Source organism: Oncorhynchus mykiss, chromosome 11 (genome assembly GCF_013265735.2).
Source record: "Oncorhynchus mykiss isolate Arlee chromosome 11, USDA_OmykA_1.1, whole genome shotgun sequence".
Lineage (NCBI taxonomy): Eukaryota > Metazoa > Chordata > Actinopteri > Salmoniformes > Salmonidae > Oncorhynchus > Oncorhynchus mykiss.
Genome location: NC_048575.1, coordinates 8,969,729 through 8,997,016, shown reverse-complemented (window position 1 = coordinate 8,997,016; position 27,288 = coordinate 8,969,729). Strand labels below are relative to the sequence as shown.

Here is a 27,288-nt window from a genome sequence, read left to right as displayed (position 1 = left end):
ACTTTGGTGAGCGTCCGGACAGAGTGATATTTAACAGTAGTGAGACGGTCAACAGATAAAGGGAAGATAACTGGAAACATGTCCCAGAAGAACTGCACCACAGTCTTCTTCAATGTAACCACCAGTTACTCTGATATATACTTCTTCAGGATTGAGAGTCAACCATTCCTTGCAACAGATCCTGATAAGTCTGTTAATATAGTTGTCAGTGGTAAGAGACAATTTATCTTAAAACCTATTTTTTTTTCCCAGTTTAGATTCCTTGCATCAAAGATAAGAGTTGAACAAGTGGACAGTTTAACTGTTAGTGTAAAATATATTTATCTACAATGTATTACAGATTTTCCTTCCAGTCCCATCATTACTGTCTCAGGTGAGGTGAAGGAAGGGACCCCTGTCAGTTTGAACTGCTCAGCTGTCCCGAACACCCCCCTGAGCTGACATGGACTCTCCCAACACAGTTCACACCTGAGAACCAATTGCAGGAGAATTCAGACCAAACCAAATCAGTTCTCTCCACGGTGACCTTCACTCCGTCATATCTTCATCATGAGAAGAACATCACTTGTACCTCAGTCTACCCAGCAGGGACAAGCAACAAGACAGCTGAACATAACATGATGCTTAACGTTTCATGTAAGATTTAGTAACCGGTTCCTGTAGAATAGATCATTCTATCATGTTTTCACTGATGATTGTAATAGAGTGGTTTTGATGAGACTATTCAATATACCATATCCAGATACATTCTAAATGAACCCCTCTCCCCCAGTCTCTCCTAAGGACACCTCAGCCTCCATCAGTCCAGCTGATCCAGTATTAGTGGGCAGCTGTGTTAATCTGACCTGCAGCAGTACAGCCAACCCTCCTGTGACAAACTTCACCTGGTTCCAGATCAGTGGGGGTGAAACAACACAGGTAGCATCTGGACAGAGTTACACCCTCAATGTGACTGTTGGTGATGGAGGACTGTACTTCTGTGAAGGAAGAAATAGTCAAGGCTGTGGGAAGTCGAATGAAGTGCAGCTGGCTATAAAAGGTAAAATGGGCACGTAGGGCACAATCGTAGGTTAGATATACAAAATATTCAAAAGTATGTGGACACCCCTTCAAATGCGTGGATGTAGAAGAGGTACTTCTACACACCTGCTGTAACGGCTTTCTTCCTGGGAAGGAGAGGACCAAAGTGCAGTGTGATTAGTGTCCATGGTTATTTAATGACAGAAACTCAACATGAACACACTACAAAACAGTAAACGTGGCACAACCCGAAAACAGTCCTATCTTTTTTTAAATTTTTTATAAAAATAATTTATTATCATCAATACCATTCATTCTTTACAACTCATAATTTCCATACAAACTCAAATAGTGGTATTTTAATTTAAACAAAACAAAAACCCCAAACAAAACCTCAGGGGAGCATCTTCCCTCCCCGTCATCCTACAAACTACCTTTCCCTATCTCCCCGTCCCTAATCTATCCCTTTACAAATCTAAATGACACCCAGCCCTAAACCCCCCTTCCACCTCTCCCGGGCAGCATGCTGCCCCCACTTCCTCTCCTCCCTCTTCATCCTCCCCCTCAAATCTCCTTCCACCCTCCTCACTATCCCTTCCACCCCCCAATCTCTCCCTGTCTTCACCATGTTCTGCCTGGCTTCCCACAGCCCCCGTTTAAAGAGACTCATGAGAAGCCAGAGCAGAAACCTGTCCCTATCCGTCCCTCTCGCTCTCCCTACACCTCCCTCTAACCTGGCCCACGTCAATACAAAATCCCCCCTTACCAAACCTAACAACACCCGTGCCCTAGCCCATACTACTCCGGCAAAGGCACAGTCCCAAAAGACATGGCGCACAGTCTCCTCCCTGCCACAAGAAGATCTTGGACAGGTGGGGGATTGCACCAAACTATACCGGTACATGATGGAACGTACCGGCAAGCACTTATGGAGGCTCAACCAATTCAGGTCCTTGAGCCTGTTGTCCAGACCCCGCGCCTGCACTCCCTCCCAGACCACTTCCGAGATGCCCACTACAGGCGCCGGACTCCCTGCCTTTCTGACCTCCTCGTACAGGTGCCTGTGATCTAAACCTACTCGGACAACTTCAACCTCAGGGTGCTCACGCAGCCACTTGGCCGCATGACCAAAGTGCCACGGCAGCTGTTCCGCCCGAGGACCCGTGTTAGACCACACCATTACGCTTCTCGCCTGATACGAGAAGAACACCCGCAGGAGGTAACCGGACGGGTGTATCACTGGATGAGCAAGCTCCGTTAACAAGAAAGAAACAAAAATTGCGTCCAGCTTGAGGGGGAAATGTGGTACCCCCCTACCTCCCTCCCCGATGGGACAAAGCATGCGTGCCCTGGCGACCCACTCGCACCTGCCACTCCACATGAACTGAAACACAAGCCTCACTAGAGGCCTCCTCAGACTAGCCGGCAATGGGTAGATGTACGCCAAATACAAAAGAGACGGCAACACATCCACCTTTAGAACCAGGACTTTGCCCATAAAAGACATACCTAGCCTTCCACATTGCTAGCTTCCTCTGTACCACTGCGATACGCATGTTCCAGTTTAGCGTCGCTGAGCCGGAGGTCTCAAAATGGACCCCGAGAATCCTCAGGGCCCCCTCACAGAGAGATAACCCCCCGGGCACATCCGTTCTACCGCGCCATCTTCCGAAAAACTTGACGGAAGACTTTGCATGGTTCAGAACTGCTCCCGACGCTCGGGTGAAATCCCCAAAGATGGCAAGGGACCTTGTCAGGCACGAGTCCTTGCACAGCAGCAAGGAAGTGTCGTCGGCGTACTGCGTCATCTTAACACGCAGCCCACCACTTCCAGGGATCAACAAGCCTTCCACCCCTGTGTCTGCCCTAATGGCAGCCCCCAGAGGCTCCATGTACAGAACGAAGAGGAGAGCCGAGAGTGGGCACCCCTGCCTGACCCCAGACGAGAGGTCAAAAACGTCACCCAAGTGACTATTTACACTAACTCGGCACCCCGCTCCGACATATAATGTACGAATCCATCCTATGAACTTCTCCCCAAATCCTAATCGACCTAACACTCTGAATAAAAATGATCTATTCACGCGATCAAAGGCTTTCGCCTGATCTAGCGCTGCTACCATTAAAGGCAGTCCTCTATCTTCAACCCAAGCGATGGAGTCCCTGATTAACTGTAGGTTCCATCTAATAGAGCGGCCCTCTACCCCGCACGTCTGATCCTCATGGACGACGTAGGGAAGGGCTGTGCGCAACCGGTCTGCTAAAACCTTTGCAAGTAGCTTGTAATCTACACACAGCATGGTCAACGGCCGCCAGTTGCCAAGGTCTGTTACTTCCCCCTTCTTATATAAAAGTGACAGCACACCAACAGCCATTGATCCCCCCGGGACCCCCGTCTCAAGGATGGCCTTCAAGACTTCGAGGACCACTGGTCCAAGTATACCCCAAAACTTGAGATAAAACTCAGCCGGCAGCCCATCTATCCCAGGCACCTTCCCTTTTCCCATCCTCCTAAGAGCGCTCTCAACCTCTTCTAGTGAGATCTGGGCCTCCATCACTTCTCTAATGTCCTCCGGCAACCGCCTGGACAAGTGTTCTAAAAACACATTTCCCTGCTCTACATCTATTTCCCTTTCCTTAAATAAACCTTGGAAATGATCAGTTGTCACCCTGACCATATCCTCTGGTTCTCTAACTATACTACCATTTTCTTCCCTAACGCCATGCATTACCTTCCTACTCTGTCTGGCCCTAACCGACTTAAAGAACATAGCAGAACAAGTCTCATTGTGTTCTAGAAAGCCACTATGCGCACGCTCCAGGAAAGCTCGAGCCTTCCGCTCCTGCAACTCCCTGAGCTGCGCCTTTAGGGTTGCGGATCTCTCCCAGTCAAACGACCCCGCCGAGGTTGCCTGCCTCGTACTCGAGTTCAATTAACCTTTGGATACGATCCACCTCCCTCCTCTCCTCCCCTTTTTTCCTCTTGCAATATCCTATTATAAAAGCCCTAATCCTCACCTTAACTAAATCCCACCACTCTAACACCCCCTCGCACATGGACCGGAGACCCTCAAGCCTCCAAAAGAAACCATAAAACCCGTCAACAAAAGCCTGCTCCTCCAGCACATCCCGATCTAGCTTCCAGTACCCCCTACCAAAGAGGCAGACTGGCGACCCCACCTGCAGGAGCACCCCGTCGTGATCCGAAAAGAAAACAGGCAACAGCCGCCCAGACAACTTACCCAAAGACCTGGGTACAAAAATATAGTCGAGCCTCCGCTCAACCCCCCTGGAGTTGCGCCATGTAGGACCGTCCATTTTCGGAGTAGTGTGCAGACCACCATCTACCAGACCATGGCAAGCCATTAGCCTGGCAATGGCGCCTGCACTGCTATCCCCCCCTCTTCCTAAATCTGTATTAAAATCCTGTATAACCCTCTCCTGCATTACCACAAAAGAATCCTCCACTTTAACCTCCCTGTGCCCACACAAAATCCCTACCCCCGATGAGTGCACCCCCCCAACACCCCAAACCGACTCCCCCTTGTCCCACTCCCTCTTAAACCTATTAACATCCCCTCCATCCCTCAGGTGAACCTCCTGTAAAAAACTAAAATCAAACCCCACACCCTCCAAATAACTAAAAACCGCCCTCCTCTTAACACAATCCCTTAAACCCCTTACATTTAAACTAACAAAAGTAAAATCAGACCCCATGAAAGAATAAAATAAAAACATGTAATACACTCAAATTCTAAACCCAGACAGAAATAAACAAAAACAGGAGACTCACCCGATGCTCCCCTGCTCCATATCTACCGGTGATGACACCATCTGTACTCCCAACATCCCCCCCTCTTCCTCCATCTCACCAACCCAGGATGCAGGAATAGTGTTTGGCTCCGGGGTGCCCTGCACCCTGGGTCTACCCCCACAATCCTCCCCCTCCCCAGTGCTGCAGCTGGATTGGAAAAATTTGGGGAGGCTGAGTCCCCAAACAAAAAACTCCCCACCTCCTCCTGTACCCAGTCCTGAGTCCTGTTAGGTGTGTCCCCACCCAACAGATATTGAGAGCCTGTGGAAACCAGCAGCAACCCAGAGGTTTCTCCCACCCCCATCACTCTCTTGGCCATCCCCTCCCTCTCACTGTCGGCCAATCGCTCCCGCCTCTTCATTCTCTTCTTTGGTGATGACGGCAGTGGAGAGATACCAATCCCCCCCTCCGCCAGCTCCTCCACCATACCCCTCATCTCTTCCACCAGGGCACATTCCCCCCAGTCCACTTGCTCTTCCACCGTCTCCTTCTCCACCACTCCTCCATCGCTTTCTTCTCTCTCATGCTCCTCCACTCGGTTGCCGTCTTCCGCCGCTTTTCCTGGTTCTCCTACTCCCGTGCCTTCCGTTTCCTTCTCTCTTCCTTCCGCCGCTTCTTGCTCCTCCTCCTTCCTTGTGGCCTTCCCCTCTGGACCTGTACTCTGATCATGAGGCGTGCTTCCTTCCCCTCCTCTTCTTCCCCCATCCCCCGCCCCTGCTCCCCCCCCAGCCGCAGACGCATATGACCGCTGACGGGCCGGGCACCCCCACCACAGGTGTGCTGACGAGCCACACCCATGGCACGTCTTAGGCTTGTCACAATCCCTCGCCTCATGATCCTCAGATGCACAAAATCTGCATTTTATTGTACTGCATGAGGCGAATATGTGACCGTAGGCCATACAGCGTCTGCAAAATGGGGGCTGACGTGCATAAAACAACGTCCCCCTGTCAGCCCCTAGGGAGAACATAGCAGGAGGATGGAGGTAGCCACCATGTCCCTTTGGATCCTCTCTGAGGAGGGCCTGGAAACCTCTCCTCCCATTCCAAAACCCAAGGGAGTCTTTGAGGTGCCTTGCTGAGGAGACGTTATCCATATATCTCCCCAGAAAAGCCCTCACCTCTTCGTCCTTAACGTAAGGGTTGTAAATGTTGACAGTTACAACCCTAAAATTATTCTTCGCCAGGCTTGTTATTTCGTAGTGGCACATCGGCCTCTCACCTCCCACTGCTCTTGCCCTTCTCAGGATATCATCGTGTTTTGCCTCTGTATATAGTGCCACGTCGTATGCTCCCTCCAACGAGTTGCCTTGGAAACAAAACACGTCCTTCACCGTCAGCTTTAGAATCCCCATCAATATTATCCTTCCAAAAGATTCCCGTCCTAAAGGCTCCATCTCCTTTTCCTTCCAAGCAAACCTAATCGTGTTAGCCAGCCCAATCCCAGGGACCGACCGTGTTGATGTATTTAGCACCATCTCCGCAAGGAGAATGGCGCTCGTTCTCTTCTCTTCCAAAATAAGTGAAAAGAAAAAACCAAAGTGACTGAGCCTATACTGGTGCAAACTAACACAGAGACAGGAACAATCATCCACAAATCCCAACACAAAACAAGCTACCTAAATATGGTTCCCAATCAGAGACAATGACTAACACCTGCCTCTGATTGAGAACCATATCAGGCCAAACATAGAAATAGACAAACTAGACACACAACATAGAATGCCCACCCAGCTCACGTCCTGACCAACACTAAAAAGAGGAAAACACACAAGAACTATGGTCAGAACGTGACAGCTGCTGTATGTATCTAGGTATGATACGGTTTTAGGATCTTAATTTGATCACTGTATTGTTGCTTAGAAGTTTATTGCATTGTGGGAAACACAGATAAGCTTTGTGATTTGCATATATTCAACAGAATCCTGCACTGAAACGTGGTTATATTAATAGTATTACACTTATCATGCAGCCTTATTTTGTCCAGCTAATAGACTCACCACCAATGGATCAACATTACAGAGGAAACGTTCAAATCCTTTTGCTGCAGGATTATTTCACTGCAACAATACTGGCTAAATTAAGATCTTACATCTGTACATCTACAGTATGTGTATAATTTGTAATATTAGACAATGTGCAAAATGTTTCCTCTTTTTGGAACAGATGGCTATAATGTGTGTTTTATTTACAGGGCATGAAGAGCCTGTTAACCCAAAGGTTTTTAAGATTGTAGGAAAAACCTTGGGGTTGATTTTCCTTTTCAGCCTGATCGTATTCTCTGCATGGTAAAAAGATATTCCCATTCTCAATTTTTACATATTTATCATGCTGATTGTGCTTTTGTATATGAAAACCTAAATGAATGTCAATATACCTTTATTCTTGTCTTCCAGGAGGAGGAGAACATCTAGACTCCCCAGTGGGTTTGACATGACAGACCGTTCGCAGGGACTGGTGGGAATGGTAGAATAAACCTTTAAAACCCATCTAGAATGTGTGTTTCAGGAAGAATTGAATGAATACTGTGTTGTGTAACCAACTGTAACAATGAAGTCATTATTCTTCTGAAGTGTCGGTCCTGACAACTGTTCCTTTCTCTGTGTTCTCTCCACAGAACTCCCCGGTTGGGACAGTGTGCTCTAACCAGGCCACGGTCAGTAGAGGGAACCAGTAACCACCACTTAACAACCTAGATGGTCTTTAAGCACAAGTCAATAAAAGAGGTGCATGTTAATTATTTTTCCAATGGGTATTAAGTGTTTTTATGTACAATATTGTCATTGTGTATTAGTTTTAAATTGATACTTTTGTTACATTTATAATTGTGTGCTCTTTAGTTATCTGCCTGTTTGTAGAATTTGCTGGGATGAAAAGTGTTTAACTGTTACTATAGTGTTGATATGATGATGTAGGCTACTCTTTATTTTAGACCATTTATTTTGAGTGTTGAGTTCACAGAGCATCTGTTTAATGGGTTCCAGTATAGAGGAACTGCTGAGTTCAACTAGCTCACTGAAGGCAGTTTAAGACCATATAAAGTCGATGATGACTGAGGAGAGAAGACACAGTTAGTTGGAGAGACAGTGGTCTGATACAAGACAGGAAGTTGGTGCAGTAAGTCGACATGATGGCAGAATGGTGTTAACGTCTACTAGTTACTGTTTATCTTCCTCTTTTGTGCAGTTGCCAGAATAACAATTGTATCTATTTTCAGTTTATATCTATTTAGAAGTTATTGTCAGTTTTTGTGTTGAGTGTTAAATTGAAGAATCAATTGAGACTGAATTTCAGGTTGTTTATTAATTGCCCTGCAATAAAAACCTTTACATTCAATTCCCATGAAATATTTTGGTCTTATTGGTCCAACATTTAACATCTCATTAAAATGGATTCTATTGAGATTTTGTGTCACTGTTCTACACACAATGTGGAATTATGTTTTTAGACATAAAAATGAAAAGCTGAAAGTCAATATGTATTCAACACCTTTTCTATGGCAAGCCTAAATAAGTTCAGGAGTAAAGATTTACTTAACTTGTCACATGAGTTGCATGGATTCACTTTGTGTGCAATACTAGTGTTTAACATGATTTTTAAATGACTACCTCGTCTCTGTACCCCACACATACAATTATCTGTAAGGTCCCTCAGTCAAGCAGCAACTTTCAAACAGATATAAACAGCTTTTCCATTGCCTCACAAAGAAGGGCACCTGTTGGTAGATGGGTAAAAAGAAAATAAATCTGACATTGAAAACCCCTTTGAGCATGGTGAAGTTATTAATTACGCTTTGGATGGTTTATCAATGCACCCAATCACTACAAAGATATAGGCATCCTTCCTAACTCAGTCGCCGGAGAGGAAAAACACTGCACAGGGATTTCACCCACAGGAGGTTGGTGGCACATTATTTGGGGAGAACGTACTCGTGGTAATGGCTGGAGCAGAACAGGTGGAATGGTACCAAATTCATCCAACATGTTTTCCATGCGTTTGATTCCATTCCATTTGCTCCGTTCCAGATATTATTATGAGTTGTCTTCCCCTCAGCAGCCTCCACTGGTTTCACCATAAGGTCAGTGGTGACTTTAAAACAGTTACATAGTTTAACGGCTGTGATTGGAGAAAACTGAGGATGGATCAACAACATTGTACTTACTCCATAATACTAACCTAAATGACAAAGTGAAAAGAAGGAAACATGTACAGAATTAAAATATTCCTAAACATGAATTATGTTTGCAATAAGGCACTAAAGTAAAACTGCTTAAAAATGAGCAAAGAAATGAATTCTATGTCCTGAATAAAATGTGTATGTTTGTGGCAAATCCAACACAACACATCACTGAGTACCACTCTTCATATTTTCAAGGTGATGGCTGCACCATGTTATGGGCATTCTATTTAATTCAAGCTGTAAAACAACAGAATGTGGAATAAGTCAAGGGGTCCTTTCTGAAGACACTGAGGATACCAAACATTAGGAACACCTTCCTAACTTTGAGTTGAAACCCCTTTTGTCTTCAGAACAGCCACAGTTCATCGGGGAATGGACTCTACCAGGAGGCGAAAGCGTTCCACAGGGATGTTGGCCCATTATGACAGCAATGCTTCCTACAGTTGTGTCAAGTTGGATGGATGTTTATTGGGTGGTGGACCATTCTTGATACACACCGGGAACTGTTTGGAGTGAGATAAAAAAAAAACAGCAGTATTGCAGTTCCTGAAACCAGTGCGCCTGGCACCTACTACCACACCTCATTCAAAGGCACTTCCATTTTTTGTCTTGCCTAAACACCCTCTAAATGGCACACATACACAACACATTTCTCAATTGTCTCAAGGCTTAAAAATCCTTCTTTAACCTGTCTCCTCCCCTTCGTCTACACTGAAGTGGATTTAACAATTGACTTCAATAAGGGATCATAGCTTTCACTTGGATTCACCTGGTCAGTCTATGTCATGGAAAGAGCTGTACGATTGGTTCTGTTTTATCACCTAATACCTACTCATATATCCATTGATAGTGAGTGGTAGCCTGATCTGCATGCAGGCACATCGTTTCATTGTATTTTCATACATTTTATCCACATATAGGCAAAGCAGTTTCCACAAAATTGAAATGAGCTTGTTAGTACTTTTTTGTCAGTACTACCATATAGCAGCATCAGCGTAGTATAATGTACAATGTCCAATAGTCAATACTTTCTCTCTTCTCTCTCTGAATCAGCTGGTCCCTCCACCTCTCAATTCCTGACCTTGTCCTCCAGAGCCTTCAGCTCTCCCTCCACCTGCTGGGTAAAGTACGCCCTCAGCTCCTGGGTCTCCTTCTCCCAGAAGGCCTTGGGCAGGTCGAAGCTGGATTTGTCTCGAAGGGATACAGCTTTTGTTTTCTAGCAAGTTTAGCAGAATTTATGCAGCAGGTTAGGATAATTACCGTATCAGGTTATGATGATTAGATGAAGGTACGGAAAAGGGTTAGGATTAGCTAACATGCTAAAAGAACTTCAAGAACTTCAACTTGACAAAAGCTTTCTCATCTAGACTTGACCGTCGAAGAGAGGGCCCATGTCTGCCCTGCCGCCCATGCCCTGCAGGCTCTCTCCTGTTGCACATGGGACACACTCTTTTCACAACACTTCAATAAGAAATTATTTTGGTAGCAGATTAGGAGCAGGGACAGATTACCGAACGGCCCCAGATAGCATATGATAGCACATGTAGAATTACAGGAAATTAGCTTTAAAACTGAAACCTTTCCTATCGACCTCATGGCAAAATGTGTTGAATATCAGGGAATTAGCTTTAAAATGGCTAATTTTGTCTCAGCCTCATTGCAAAATGTATAGAACAGCATTATCAAATTGCAAATGTTCCTCTCTGTGTCACGGTTTTCTGTATGTGAAGGAGAGTCGGACCAAAATGCGGCGTGTAGATTGCGATCCATGTTTAATAAAGATACGTAAAACACGAATCGACACAAACACTACAAAACAAAGAACGTAACGAAAACCGACACAGCCCTATCTGGTGAAAACACAGAGACAGGAACAATCACCCACAAACACACAGTGAAACCCAGGCTACCTAAATATGGTTCCCAATCAGAGACAATGACTAACACCTGCCTCTGATAGAGAACCATATCAGGCCAGACATAGAAATAGACAAACTAGACAATCAACATAGAATGCCCACCCAGCTCACGTCCTGACCAACACTAAAACAAGGAAAACACACACGAACGATGGTCAGAACGTGACACTCTGCACGATGGCAAAATGTGTTTAAAGCAGAAAAGTAAGCTCAGGGTCCCAAATGCGGTCGTCCAACCCTGGATAGGAGAGCATTTTTACTAAACTTGTTAAGTTAGATACGGGAGATACGGGAGAGGGAGATACAGGAGATACGGGAGATACGGGAGAGGGAGATACGGGATAGGGAGATACAGGAGATACGGGAGAGGGAGATACGGGAGATACGGGAGATACGGGAGATACGGGGAGAGGGAGATACGGGTGAGGGAGATACAGGAGATACAGGAGATATGGGAGATACGGGAGATACGGGAGAGGGAGATACGGGAGAGGGAGATACGGGAGAGGGAGATACGGGAGATACGGGAGATACGGGAGATACGGGAGAGGGAGATACAGGAGATACAGGAGATACGGGAGATACGGGAGAGGGAGATACAGGAGATACGGGAGATACGGGAGAGGGATATGGTTTTGCTGCCAAAAGTTTATTTTAGCAATTTATTGGGGGCAGACTTAGTGATTCAGGGGCCCGTTTCAAAATGCTGCTGACCTGTCCTACCCCGAGAAAGGGACATTAAATACAGTAGTATTCTTTAAAATGATTTCTCATACACATATTAGGAAGTATTTCACTGATGAGATGTGAGATATGCCACATGAATTTCATCACTTTAGTTAGTCAGACCACACTATGTGTGTGACAGTTTCTGCTGTAGACAGTTTACGTTACCGTCTAAGGCAAGTATCGACTTCTTCACTATATTTTCTGTTCATTTTAATGTTCAAAATAAATGAAAGGAGATTAATTCTGAGTAATGAGATTCAATATGTTCTAATGTACTGCTGTTTGTTCATGTATTAGCTTTACAACTGAAGGACATCGTGTATTTGATATGGGGATGGTTTAATGTGTTGTGTGAGTTAAGTTACTCCACCAGTAAGTGTATGTTTGTACTGTTTCAGGTGATCAGTGGTGTGTGAGTTCTCACATGGCTTGTCCTGAGAACATGTTTTTTCTCATTGGTCTCTTTATGTCAGGTGAGTCTTCCACACAACAACAACTAGTTATGAATCAGATATAAAGAAATAACCACAAGTCATTATATTTTATGGGATGTGCTATATTCCAGCTTTTTAATTGTGTAGAAAAGTGTACAGTTAATTCCTGATTAGTGTATTTAATAGTCTGGATTTAAACTGCTGTGAAAAAGTTATTGCATATTTTCAGATATTCAATCAAAAGATGATATTAGATCAATGGAACCTGAGTGAACAAATAACACAACATTTACATACTTATTTAATTTATTTCTTAAACAAAGTTATGCTCCCCTACACTAAATAACTGGCTGTGCCTCCTTCAGCTGAAATGACAACCAACCATACATTCCCTGTAATTGTTGATCAGTCTCTCACATTGTTGTGGAGGAATTTTGGCAAACTGTCCCATGCAGATCTGCTTTAACTCAGTGACATTCATGGGTTTTCAAGCATGAACTGCTCGTTTCAAGTCCTGCCACAATATCTGAAATGGGATTAGGTCTGGACATTGAGTAGGCCATTCCAAAACTTTAAATTTGTTGCTTTTAATCCCTTTTCATGTATACTTGATTGTGTGTTTTGGAATGGTGGCACAACCAGTTATTGAGAGTAAGGGGGCAGATACTTATTCACACAGGGGTATTGGGTGTTGCATAACTTTGTTAATGAAAGAAAATAAATAACTATAAAATAAGTTTATAAACTCAAGTTCCCTTTATCTAATATTAGGTTTTGGTTGAAGATCTGATAACAGTAAAAAAAATAAGTAAAAATAGAGAACCATAAAGGGGGAAATACTTTTCCATGTCTCTGTATGTTCATGTGAAACCGACATCAGTGTGCAGTTAACAGTATAGCTTCCACCACTGTCCCTGTATGTTCATGTGAAACCGACATCAGTGTGCGGTTAACAGTATAGCTTCCACCACTGTCCCTGTATGTTCATGTTAAACCGACATCAGTGTGCAGTTAACAGTATAGCTTCCACCACTGTCCCTGTATGTTCATGTGAAACCGACATCAGTGGGCAGTTAACAGTATAGCTTCCACCACTGTCCCTGTATGTTCATGTTAAACCGACATCAGTGTGCAGTTAACAGTATAGCTTCCACCACTGTCCCTGTATGTTCATGTGAAACCGACATCAGTGGGCAGTTAACAGTATAGCTTCCACCACTGTCCCTGTATGTTCATGTGAAACCGACATCAGTGTGCTGTTAACAGTATAGCTTCCACCACTGTCCCTGTATGTTCATGTGAAACCGACATCAGTGTGCGGTTAACAGTATAGCTTCCACCACTGTCCCTGTATGTTCATGTGAAACCGACATCAGTGTGCAGTTAACAGTATAGCTTCCACCACTGTCCCTGTATGTTCATGTTAAACCGACATCAGTGTGCAGTTAACAGTATAGCTTCCACCACTGTCCCTGTATGTTCATGTTAAACCGACATCAGTGTGCAGTTAACAGTATAACTTCCACCACTGTCCCTGTATGTTCATGTTAAACCGACATCAGTGTGCAGTTAACAGTATAGCTTCCACCACTGTCCCTGTATGTTCATGTGAAACCGACATCAGTGTGAAGTTAACAGTATATCTTCCACCACTGTCCCTATCACCACTCCTTGACAACATACCGACCTATTGAAAAATCACCTGTACATAGAAATAAGTTAATATTATGTGAGCGGACCAAGTCATTTGGTGTCAATCTAAAACAGAAAGGTGGAATAAACAAGTCAGGAGTAGGTTTTCTTGGTTGAACGCAGTTCTCTATTGAGAGATTTCTGACAACACTTCAACACAATCAATGAGAATCTCCCAAGGAACAACATACATCTTCTTCTTTAGATGAAACAGGAACACAAGACGATTATCTTTAAACTTTAACAACAATCACAGATTTGTCACTGTCTTAATGGCTCTTCGTTGGCTAGCTACCTTCTCTTGGTAGCCATTCTATAGAGAGGGTTTGTCTCTCCTCTCCTTGCTGGTTCCATCCTCTCTCTTATAGGGGAAAGAGAATATGTCATTAGTACCGTCAGCTGTGCTTAATTACCTCTAGTTACCTTGTCTCAACATGCCTTGTTGGGCTACTATCCATGAGCCCAGCCTGCCCTCTGGTGGTCCTTCCACAACTATTATTATTGGGAGAGACTGTAACAGTGATGGGTATAAACCCTGGATTGCTGATTCTATGTAACGGCCAATGAGAGACTATGAAACCACCGGTCTCTATATATGGTACTCCCCAGAAGAAGCAGTCCTCCATGATAATTAATGGAATTCTACAGTATTTAAATCAAATGTTTCAAGGACTATATTACAAGTATTTTGTTGTAGAAGGAACAGTAAAGTTAGTACTCTATAAATAAAATACTTTAATATCTTCACATGTTTATTATTTAATTTGTTATGTTCAGGTGAAATAAAAAGCATTATCTGGAGCACACTCAGAGAAAATGACTTAGTGTAGAGGTGCTGACTAACGGTGAATACACTGTAAGCTATAAAAACAAAGAGAGTTGAACACTCTATATATATATATAGAAACTCCCAGTCATTTATTAAGGAAAACACCAACGTTTCGGCATCACTGTTCCTTCTTCAGGGTAAAGTCATGAATGCTTGAACCAGGTTATGTAGAAATACAGTGCAATTAGTGCAACCAATGACAGTTTTGAGGGGTCTGTCATAATTATGAGGTTAATTAGAATGAATTGAGTGAAACTGTTAATAGAAAATAGTTTACAGCATATTGAATATATTAGGCTATTGTTTTCATTAACATTAGCATGAGATTTGCATCAACATACCTTAATTTAATTTCACATTTATTTAATTGTTTCTAATTTCATTAAATGTTAATAAGATGTCATCTTTTGGTTCATCCCTAATGCATAATAAGCATCATCAACAGGGGGAACATATTGGTTGTACGCTGATAAACTGTAGAAAGAATAGATCCATTTATAAGACTTCTTCATGAAATGAATAGTTCATAAGAAGGGCCTGAGAGGAAAGTCAATATTCTGACAACTAGAGGTCAATGTTTTATATAGGAAATCCAGTAGGCCTCCCTCTGTAGTAGTAGGATCTCCATGTTACCTCCTCTCCTTGGTAGAGCAACATGCTCAATACCTGTGTATTTGAGGGAGGAGATGGGATGGTTAGCTTCAACAAAGTGAGCTGCTACTAGATAATCAATGTTCTTACAGCTATGCATTGTTTTAAATGTTTTTTTTGTTTGTAACGCAATGGCTTCCCCACATGAACATGTGATGAGCCACATTTGTAGTTCCCATTTGGAATGTGTGTCAAGAGTGTCTGAGTGGGCTCAGGGGGCAGGTCAGATCTCACTAAGTTATCCAAAATATTGTGACAACACTTATAGACCAACAGTAGGGGTTCCTTGAAGAGGTTTGCAATCTTTTTGTCTGGTTGTAGAATATTCCAGTGCTTTTTCAGGATTGCTTTCATTTTCTCTGAACACTTGGTGTCCTTAGTGCAAAAGACTGTTGCATTGTTTTTCTTCTTTGGTCAACTTTTTAGAAAATCCTCTCTTGGTTTTTGAATATTTTTTTTTCATTTTCTTTGCATTGCTGTCAAAATCTGACTTTGGGCAACAGATTAATTTAACCCTGAATAACTGGCTATATGGTAGACCATTCTTGAGGGGAAGGGTAGGAGGTTTTTGCGGTCTGATGGCTGTGTTTACAAGTCTGTATGTAATGCATCATTCTCGTTGATGATCCATAAATCCAGGTAGTTTATTTTTCCCTCATCGGTCTGCATGGTGAATTTGAGATATTCAGAGTTCTCGTTTAGCAGAGTTTGGAATTAATCTAATTCCTGCTGACTTCCTTCCCAGAGCACAAAGACATCATCTATGTATCTCTTCCATGGGAGGATTTTAGAAAGAAGGGAGTGTGTCTTTGTTTTGTAGATGAGTGCTTCCTCAAATTGTTCTACATACAGGTTCACATACAATACAATACCTTTTTCCATGTAGTCTCTGATTTTTGAATTTAGTTTTCATTTTCTTAGCAATGCAGTCAAAGTCTGACTATTGGCCACAGATTTGTTTAAACCTGCATAACTGGCTATATGGTAGACCATTCCTGATAGGAAGGGGATGCATACTATCCCCACGTAGCAGGGTTTTGAGGTCTATTGGCTGTTTGTACAAGTCTGTATGTAATGCATCATTCTCTTTGATGATCCATAAGTCCAGGTAGTTTATATTTCTCTCAACAGTCTGCATGGTGAATTTGAGATATTCAGAGCTCTCGTTTAGCAGAGTTTGAAATTAATTTAGTTCCTGCTGACTTCCTTCCCACAGCACAAAGACGTCATCTATGTATCTCTTCCATGAGAGGATTTTAGAAAGTAGAGAGTGTGTCTTTGTTTTGTAGATGAGTGCTTCCTCAAATTGTTCCACATACAGTTTTGCATCGTTGGGGGCAAAGGGGGAGCCCATGGCTACACCCCGAATTTGAAGTAAAAACTCTGACTCAAAGATGAAATAGTTATTGGAAAATACCAGTTCAGTGAGATACAAGATGCGATCATTGGCTGTAACACGGGTAGGGTCTCTCTACTGAAGGAAGTATTGTAGGTCACCGAATATAATTTAAAAGTTTGCAATATGTGTCTATAATAGAATATGTCCTGATTTCTGGAAGCTCTTTTTGGTCATAACAGACGGTAGCAGAAACATTATGCACAAAATAAGTTACAGATAGCGTGGAAAAACACCCACAAAAGCACAATTTGTTAGGGGACAGTAAAACGGCAGGCTTCTCCTCCAGCGCAATTATATTCATTCAACTCTGTTCAGATGCTACCTGTGTTGTTTTACCCTCACTGATCTGGAACCAGGTGAAGTTTGTCACAGGAGGGTTGGCTGTACTGCTGCAGGTCAGATTAACACAGCTGCCCACTGATACTGAATCAGCTGGACTGATGGAGGCCAAGGTGTCCTTAGGAGAGACTGAGGGAGAGGGGTTCAATTACAATGTATCTGGATATGGTATGTTGAATAGTCTCATCAAAACAGGGTTCAATTCTCGGGCCGACTATTTTCTCTGTATGTATCAATGATGTCGCTCTTGCTGCGGGTAATTTTTTGATTCACCTCTACGCAGACGACAGAATTCTGTGTACATCTGGCCCTTCTTTGGACAATGTGTTAACACCTGCCCGCCCGACTAGCATCAATATCTTGGACGGTTCTGACTTATAATATTTGGACAACTATAAATACCTAGGTGTCTGGCTAGACTGTAAACTCTCCTTCCAGACTCACCTTAAGCATCTCCAATCCAAAGTTAAATCTAGAATCGGCTTCCCATTTCGCAACAAAGCCTCCTTCACTCGTCCTGCCAAACATACCCTCATAAAACTGACGATCCTACCGATCCTTGACTTCGGAGATGTAATTTACAAAATAGCCTCCAACACTCTACTCAGCAAATTGGATGTAGTCTATCACAGTGCCAGCTTTTATGTCACCAAAGCCCCATATACAACCCACCACTGCGACCTGAATTCTCTCGTTGGCTGGTCCTCGCTACATATCCATCTCTAAACCCTCTGGCTCCAGGTCATCTATAAGTCTTTGCTAGGTAAAGCTCCACATTGTCTCAGCTCACTGGTCACCATAGCACGCGCTCCAGCAGGTATATTTCACTGGTCATCCCCAAAGTCAACACCTCCTTCGGCCACCTTTCCTTCCAGTTTTCTGCTGCCAATGACTGGAACGAATTGCAAAAATCACTGAAGTTGGAGACTTATATTTCCCTCACTAACTTTAAGCGTCAGCTATCAGAGCAGCTTACCAATCACTGCAGCTGTACACAGCCCATCTGTAAATAGCCCATCCAAACAACTACCTACCTCATCCCCATATATGTTTTTGTTTTTCTGCTCTTTTGCACACCAGTATTTCTACTTGCACATCCTCATCTGCACATACAGTTGAAGTCGGAAGTTTACATACACTTAGGTTGGAGTCATTAAAACTCGTTTTTCAACTACTCCACAAATTTCTTGTTAGCAAACTATAGTTTTGGCAAGTCCGTTAGGACATCTACTTTGTGCATGACACAACAAATCTTTCCAACAATTGTTTACAGACATATTATTTCACTTATAATTCACTGTATTACAATTCCAGCGGGTCAGAAGTTTACATGCACTAAGTTGACTGTGCCGTTAAACAGCTTGGAAAATTCCAGAAAATGATGTCATGGCTTTAGAACTTCTGATAGGCTAATTGACATCAAATGAGTGAATTGGAGGTGTACCTGCGGATGTTTCAAGGCCTACCTTCAAACTCAGTGCCACTTTGCTTGACCTCATGGGAAAATCTAAATAAATCAGCCAAGACCTCCTGGTTCAAGCCTGGTTCATCCTTGGGAGCAATTCCAAACGTCTGAAGTTACCTCGTTCATCTGTACAAACAATAGTATGCAAGTATAAACATGGGACCACGCAGCTGTCATACCGCTCAGGAAGGTGAAGAGTTCTGTCTCCTAGCGATGAACATACTTTGGTGCTAAAAGTGTAAATCAATCCCAGAACAACAGCAAATGACCTTGTGAAGATGCTGGTGGAAACAGGTACAAATGTATCTATATCCACAATAAAACAAGTCCTATATTGACAGCAAGGAAGAAGTTACTGCACCAAAACCGCCATAAAAAGACTGCACTGCACATGTGGACAACGATCAATCTTTTTGGAGAGATGTCCTCTGGTCTGATGAATCAAAAATAGAACTGTTTAGTCATAATGACCATCGTTATGTTTGGAGGAAAAAGGGGAGGCTTGCAAGCCGAAGAACACCATCCCAACCGTGAAGCACGGGGGTGGCAGCATCATGTTGTGGGGGTGCTTTGCTGCATGAGGGACTGGTGCACTTCACAAAATAGATGGCATCATGAGGCAGGAAAATTATGTGGATATAGTGAAGCTACATCTCAAGACATCAGTCAGGAAGTTAAAGCTTGGTCGCAAATGGTCTTTCAAATGGACAATGACCCCAAGCATACTTCCAAAGTTGTGGCAAAATGGCTTAAGGACAACATAGTCAAGGTATTGGAGTGGCCATCACAAAGCCCTGACCTCAATCCCATAGAAAATGTGAGGACAGAACTGAAAAAGCGTGTGAGAGCAAGGAGGCCAACAAACTTGACTCAGTTACACCAGCTCTGTCAGGAGGAATGGGCCAAAATTCCACCAACTTATTGTGGTAAGCTTATGGAAGGCTACCCGAAATATTTGACCCAAGTTAAACAATTTAAAGGTAATGCTTCCAAATACTAATTGAGTGTATGTAAACTTCAGACCCACTAGGAATGTGATGAAAGAAAAAAAGCTGAAATAAATAAATTCTCTCTAGTATTAATCTGACATTTTACATTCTTAAAATAAAGTGGTGATCCTAACTCACCTAAGACAGGGCATTTTTACTAGGATTAAATGTCAGGAATTGTGAAAAACTGAGTTCAAATGTATTTGGCAAAGGTGTATGTAAACTTCCGAGTTCAACTGTATATCACTCCAGTGTAAATTGCTTCGCCACAATTGGCCTATTTATTGCCTTACCTCCTTACTTTATTTGCACACACTGTATACAGATTGTTCTATTGTTATTGAATGTACGTTGGTTTATCCCATGTGTGTAACTCTGTGTTGTTTTTGTCGCACTGCTTTGATTTATCTTGGCCAGGTCGCAGTTGTAAATGAGAACCTGCTCTCAACTGGCCTACCTGGTTAACTAAAGGTGAAAAAAATATATATATACAAAAGTTTAACACTTTTCATCCCAGCAAATTCCACAAATACGTAGATAAAGAGCACACGATTATAGCTGTAACAAAAGTGTCAAAATAAAGTTAATACACAATGACAATACTATACGTAAACAAATGTAACACCCATTGGCAAAATACATGAAATGTACCTCTTTTATTGACTTGTGCATGAAGCCCATCTAGGTTGTTAAGTGGTGGTTCTTGGTTCCCTCTACTGACCGTGGCCTGGTTAGAGCACACTGTCCCAACCGGGGAGTTCTGTGGAGAGAACACAGAGAAAGGATCAGTTGTCAGGACCGACACTTCAGAAGAATAATGACTTCATAGTTACAGTTGGTTACACAACACAGTATTCATTCAATTCTTCCTGAAACACACATTCTAGATGGGTTTTAAAGGTTTATTCTACCATTCCCACCAGTCCCTGTGAACGGTCTGTCATGTCAAACCCACTGGGGAGTCTAGATGTTCTCCTCCTCCTGGAAGACAAGAATAAAGGTATATTGACATCATTTAGGTTTTCATATACAAAAGCACAATCAGCATGATAAATATGTTAAAACTGAGGCTGGGAATAACTTTTTACCATGCAAAGAATGTGATCAGGCTGAAAAGGCTGAAAAAAATAAATACATTTGATTTGATTTGATTTGAAAAGGAAAATCAACCCCAAGGTTTTTCCTACAATCTCAAAAACCTTTGGGTTAACAGGCTCTTCATGCCCTGTAAATAAAACACACATTATAGCCATCTGTTCCAAAAAGAGGAAACATTTTGCACATTGTCTAATATTACAAATTATACACATACTGTAGATGTACAGATGTAAGATCTTAATTTAGCCAGTATTGTTGCAGTGAAATAATCCTGCAGCAAAAGGATTTGAACGTTTCCTCTGTAATGTTGATCCATTGGTGGTGAGTCTATTAGCTGGACAAAATAAGGCTGCATGAAAAGTGTAATACTATTAATATAACCATGTTTTAGTGCAGGATTCTGTTGAATATATGCAAATCACAAAGCTTATCTCTGTTTCCCACAATGCAATATACTTCTAAGCAACAATACAGTGATCAAATTAAGATCCTAAAACCGTATCATACCTAGATACATACAGCAGGTGTCACGTTCTGACCATAGTTCTTGTGTGTTTTCCTTGTTTTAGTGTTGGTCAGGACGTGAGCTGGGTGGGCATTCTATGTTGTGTCTAGTTTGTCTATTTCTACGTTTGGCCTGATATGGTTCTCAATCAGAGGCAGGTGTTAGTCATTGTCTCTGATTGGGAGCCATATTTAGGTAGCCTGTTTTGTGTTGGGATTTGTGGATGATTGTCTCCTGTCTCTGTAACAGATAGGACTGTTTTTGGGTTTTGCCACGTTTATGGTTTTGTAGTGTGTTCATGTTGAGTTTCTGTCATTAAATAACCATGGACACTAATCACACTGCACTTTGGTCCTCTCCTTTCCAGGAAGAAAGACGTTACAACAGGTGTGTAGAAGTACCTCTTCTACATCCACGCATTTGAAGGGGTGTCCACATACTTTTGAATATATATTGTATATCTAACCTACGATTGTGCCCTACGTGCCCATTTTACCTTTTATAGCCAGCTGCACTTCATTCGACTTCCCACAGCCGTGACTATTTCTTCCTTCACAGTAGTACAGTCCTCCATCACCAGCAGTCACATTGAGGGTGTAGCTCTGTCCAGATGCTACCTGTATTTGTTTATCTCCACAGATCTGGAACAAGGTGAAGGTTGTCACAGGAGGGTTGGCTGTACTGCTGCAGGTCAGATTAACACAGCTGCCCACTAATACTGGATCAGCTGGACTGATGGAGGCCAAGGTGTCCTTAGGAGAGACTGAGGGAGAGGGGTTCATTTAGAATGTATCTGGATATGGTATATTGAATAGTCTCATCAAAACCACTATTACAATCAATCATCAGTGAAAACATGATAGAATGATCTATTCTACAGGAACCGGTGACTAAATCTTACATGAAACGTTAAGCACCATGTTATGTTCAGCTCTCTTGTTGATTATCCCTACTGGGTATACTGAGGTACAAGTGATGTTCTTCTCATGATGAAGGTATGACGGAGTGAAGGTCACCGTGGAGAGAACTGATTTAGTTTGGTCTGGATTCTCCTGCAGTTGGTTCTCAGGTGTGAACTATGTTGGGAGAGTCCATGTCAGCTCAGGGGGGTGTTCGGGACAGGGAGCGACAGCAGAGCAGTTCAAGCTGACAGGGGTCCCATCCTTCACCTCACCTGAGACAGTAATGATGGGACTGGAAGGAAAATCTGTAATACATTGTAGATAAATCTATTTTACACTAACAGTTAAACTGTCCACTTGTTCTACTCTTATCTTTGATGAAAGGAATCTAAACTGGAAAAAATAGTTGGTTAAAAGTTGAATTGTCTCTTACCCCTGACAACGATATTAACAGACTTTCTAATGTCTGTTGCACGGAATGGTTGACTCTCAATCCTGAGGTAGTATTTATCAGAGTAACTGGTGGTTATATTGAAGAAGACTGTGGTGCAGTTCTTCTGGGACATGTTTCCAGTTATCTTCCCTTGATATCTGTTGACCATCTTACTACTGTTAAATATCACTCTGTCCGGATGTAGATCAAAGTACGGGATTTCTTTTATCCACACTCCAGAGGTTAGTATTGTGCTGTTAAATGTATACTTATTTTGGTCAGGAATATCAAATGAACATGGGATTTGCACACAGGAGCCAGTCAGTACATCCAGTCTATCTGGCATTGTGGCATTCAAATCTCGTCGACCAAAACAGGCCAGAACACCTGCAACATGAAAGTCAACATCAGGGAGGTTCTGATATATTTTCAGTTCAGTCCAATGATATGTATTAACCCTAGATGACTAACAGGGGCCTCTGTTTGGAGGCAACTGCACAGCCATCTTGTTACTCCTCCTCCAGTGTAAAACAGATGTAGGAAGCTATAGAAATGCATTTATTAATGTCTATATTCGTTTTAGACAAGTATATTCTATTACAGACACTTTAATGCAAACTTTTAAATAATATTTTGTGACCTACAACACTTCCTTCAGTAGAGAGACCCTACCGTTTCTCCAGCCAATGGTTGCATCTTGAAACTCACTAAATTGGTATTATCCAATAGCTGCTTCATCTTTGAGTCAGAGTTTTTTATTTTTCCTATTTTCCTTTGCCCCCAACTATGTGAACCTGTATGTGGAACAATTTGAGGAAACACTCACAAAACAGAGACACTCCCTACTTTCTAAAATCCTCTCATGGAAGAGATACATAGATGATGTCTGTGCTCTGGGAAGGAAGTCAGCAGGAACTAAATGAATTCCAAACTCTGCTAAGCGAGAGCTCTGAATATCTCAAATTCACTGTTCACTGTTGAGAGAAATATAAACTACCTGGACTTATGGATCATCAAAGAGTGGTGCATTACATACAGACTTGTACACAAAGCACAACAGACCTCAATACCCTGCTACGTGGAGATATTATGCATCCCCTTCCCCTCAGGAATGGTCTACCATACAGCCAGTTATGCAGGGTTAAACTAATCTGTGGCCAACATTCAGATTTTGACAGCAATGCTAAGAAAATGACAAATAATTTCAAAATCAGAGGCTACATGGAAAAAACTATTGATGATGCAACGATGGAAATATCTCAAAAACCACGAGAAGAATTGCTAAAAACTAAACCAAAGAAGAAAAACAAATATTTTGCACTAAGTACACCAAGTGTTCAGAGAAAATGAAAGCAATCCTGAAGAAGCACTGGCATATTCTGCAATCAGACACAACAATTGCACACCTCAAGGACCAACCCAGGATGGCTTAGTGAGATCTGACCTGCCCCATGAGCCCACTCAGACACTCTTGACACACAATACAAGTTGGAAATACCAATGTGACTCATGCTCACAGTTCAATAGCACTACAAAAACATCCTTCAGACACCCACATACAGGTGGAAACATCCCTGTTAGGGGTATCATCTCTTGCAAGGAAAAGGGAGTAATCTATCTCATCACATGTTCATGTGGAAAAGCCTACGTAGGACAACCGAAAAGACAATTAAAACAATGCATAGCTGACCACTGTCACGTGTGTCGTCGAAGATATTAAAGTATTTTATTTATAGAGTACTAACTTTACTGTCCCTTCTACAACAAAATACTTAAATACATGTAATATAGTCCATGAAACATTTTATTTAAATACTGTATAATTCCATGAATTATTATGGAGGACTGCTTCTTCTGGGGACTACCATATATAGAGACCGGTGGATTTAAAGTCTCTCATTGGCCGTTACATAGAATCAGCGATCCAGGGTTTATACACATCATTGGTACAGTTTCTCCCAATAACATTAATATGAATTTATTTCTATGTACAGGTGATTTTTCAATTGGTTGGTGTGTTGTCAAGGAGTGAGGTGACGTGTGGTTGTGAGCAGATCACCACTATTTTGAGCCCGGTATGGTGACAGGGACAGTGGTGGAAGATATACTGTTAACCAAACACTGACGTCGGATTCACATGAACATACAATGACATGAAAAGGTTTTCCCCCCTTTTGGTTCTCTATTTTTGCTCTTTTTTTAACACTGAATGTTATCAGATCTTCATCCAAAACCTAATATTAGATAAAGGGAACTTGAGTTTACAAATAACAAAAAAAACAGTTATAGTTATTTAATTGATTTCATTAACAAAGTTATGCAACACCCACGCCCCTGTGTGGAAAAGTAATTCCCACATTATACTCAATAACTGGTTATGTCACCATTCCAAAACACACAATCAGGAATACATTAAAATGTATTTAATGTACCAAATGTAAACTTTTGAAATGGCCTAGTCAAAGTCCAGACCTAATCCCAAATGAGATACTGTGACAGGACTTGAAACGATGCTTGAAAACCCACAAATGTCACTGAGTTAAATCAGTTCTGCAGGGGAAAGTGGGCCAAAATTCCTCCACAGCAACGTGAGAGACTGATCAACAACTACAGGAAGCATTTGGTTGGAGTCATTTCAGCTGAAGGAGGCACAACCAGTTATTGAGTGTAAGGGGGCAATTACTTTTTTAAACAGGGACATTGGGTGTTGCATAACGTTGTTTAAGAAATGAATGAAATAAGTATGTAAATGTTGTGTTATTTGTTCACTCAGTTTCCATTTATCTCATATCAGCTTTTGATTGAATAACTGATAATGTTCAGTATCAAAAATATGCTAAATACATTTTCCCGGGACAGTTTGAATCCAGACTATTAAAATACACTAATCAGGAAGGAACTGTACACTTTTCTACACAATTAAAAAGCCAGTATATCACACATCCCATAAAATATCATGACTTGTGGTTTTTCCTTTATGTCTGATTCATAACTAATTGTTGTTGTGTGGAAGACTCACCTGACATAAAGAGGCCAATGAGAAAAAACATGTTCTCAGGACAAGCCATGTGAGAACGCATTCACTACTGATCACCTGAAACAGGTCAAACATTCACTTCCTGGTAGAGTAGGTCACGTGACACATACTGTATCACATTGAAACTTTAGTCCATAATCACATAGGTTCTTCAGTTGTGAAGCTAATACATGAACTAACAGCCGTACATTGAACATTTTGAATCTCATTACTAAAATATAAAGATAAGATGTGAAGTTGTTGACACTTGCCTTACAACAGTGAGAAGAAATTCATGTGGCACATCTCACATCTCATCAGTGACATACTTCCTAATAAGTGCATTTATATGACAGGATGTTGAATAGTCTATATGTGATGGGTGTCAACATCAGTTGTGAAAACATGGTATGCTAATTTAAGCATTTAGAACATTGTAATTTTCTATTGAACCTTCTACTCCAGAACAATTAGTCTCAGTTACTTGAAACATTGCAGAGTTGGCCTGATCCATGTTTCACCAGTTTCAAATGAAATGGGCCCCAGCTGCCCACTGACTGATTCTACACACAAAGTGTGTGTCAGCCACTGACTCAACAGCTTGATATGGCCTATATACATTTCATTACTGGCCAAAATGAAACACTTATACACAATATATTTTTCATTGTGGGATAATAATATTCATTGCAGTTAATGTATGTGTGGTGGGTAAATAACCCTTTTAGGGGAAGGGGACCCCTTTACAGCATTTTGTTACAGGCCCCCAAGTAGTCAAGTTCGCCCTTGATACAACAATGGAAACGTGCTGCAATATAACCTTCTCCCTCTCCTCTATCTCACAGGCTTGATTTTTTTAAAAATATGGGTAAATCATAAACCAAAATCCATCCAACTTGATTAGTTAAATTTGAGTTCAGTAAAAGATACCCGGATCTCACATTATCTTTCAGCATGAAAAACAGACTTTGCCAGAAACAGAGTAACTGTAATTGTAGCTGATGGATTATCACACCCTTCCACAATTCTCCTGCACCCACTTCCTCTTTCATTACATCACTTCTATCTGCCAGGAAGAGCATGGTGGGCTGGGAGCCACAGGAGGGAGCCATCAACCTTCAGGGCAAGGTGTACCTCCCCGACGGTCATGTCTAGATGGGATACAGCTTTTGTCAAATTGAGGTTCTTAAGTTGATTTTATGTTTTAGTTTAGCTAACCCTAACCCTTTTTCTTACCTTAATCTAATTATCCTAACCTGCTACGTTAATTCTCCCAACCTGCTGCACAAGTTCTCCTACATTTGCTAGGAAAAGTTCATTTTGACAAAAAGCTGTATCCCTTCTACACAAAACCCTCTTGGACCTGCCCAAGGCCTTCTGGGAGAAGGAGACCCAGGAGCTGAGGACGTACTTTACCCAGCAGGTGGGTTTTTATTACAGTGCAATTAATGAACAACCTCAAATGCAGCCTCATTTGTGTCTCTTGATCAACACTCAAAATAAAAACAACATAATAACTTCCAACAATACACACATGAACATAGACATGTACTGGGGATATTTAAGATGAATAAAGTTCAGATTCAGTTTAGAGTGATTCATATCATGTTAAACATATTCATATATTTGACCTTTCTGTTACATGATTTCCAGTGTGCTGTTTGTAACACTTGGGTTGATGGTCACTACACTCAATGCTGTATGTTGTGGATTAAACTCATAACTGATTATAGTGATTGATGCCAGACTGGAGGAAGGATATACTGATTATTATTGTATTCTGTTAAACACTGATTCTGTAGTAGTTAACAAAGTCACTGCCTTTTGTTTTGACTTCCTACAAGACTCTCAGGCTGGTGTCTACAGAACATGTGT

At 42.0% G+C, this 27,288-nt stretch overlaps 3 long non-coding RNA genes across 3 annotated transcripts; 2 read left to right on the top strand and 1 right to left on the bottom strand.

The window, feature by feature from the left end:
• Window positions 1-422: 422 nt before the first annotated feature.
• On the top strand, window positions 423-902 carry LOC118937306. The gene is made up of 2 exons (XR_005034548.1): window positions 423-636; window positions 773-902. It is a non-coding gene; the product is annotated as an uncharacterized LOC118937306 (long non-coding RNA).
• A 5,724-nt stretch (window positions 903-6,626) lies between these two features.
• On the top strand, window positions 6,627-8,613 carry LOC118937305. Its single transcript, XR_005034547.1, has 3 exons — window positions 6,627-7,121; window positions 7,230-7,299; window positions 7,451-8,613. It is a non-coding gene; the product is annotated as an uncharacterized LOC118937305 (long non-coding RNA).
• An 11,999-nt stretch (window positions 8,614-20,612) lies between these two features.
• Window positions 20,613-24,097, bottom strand: LOC118937300. The gene is made up of 3 exons (XR_005034544.1): window positions 21,964-24,097; window positions 21,559-21,825; window positions 20,613-20,684 (listed from the first exon to the last, which is right to left on the bottom strand). It is a non-coding gene; the product is annotated as an uncharacterized LOC118937300 (long non-coding RNA).
• Between the last annotated feature and the right edge of the window lie 3,191 nt (window positions 24,098-27,288).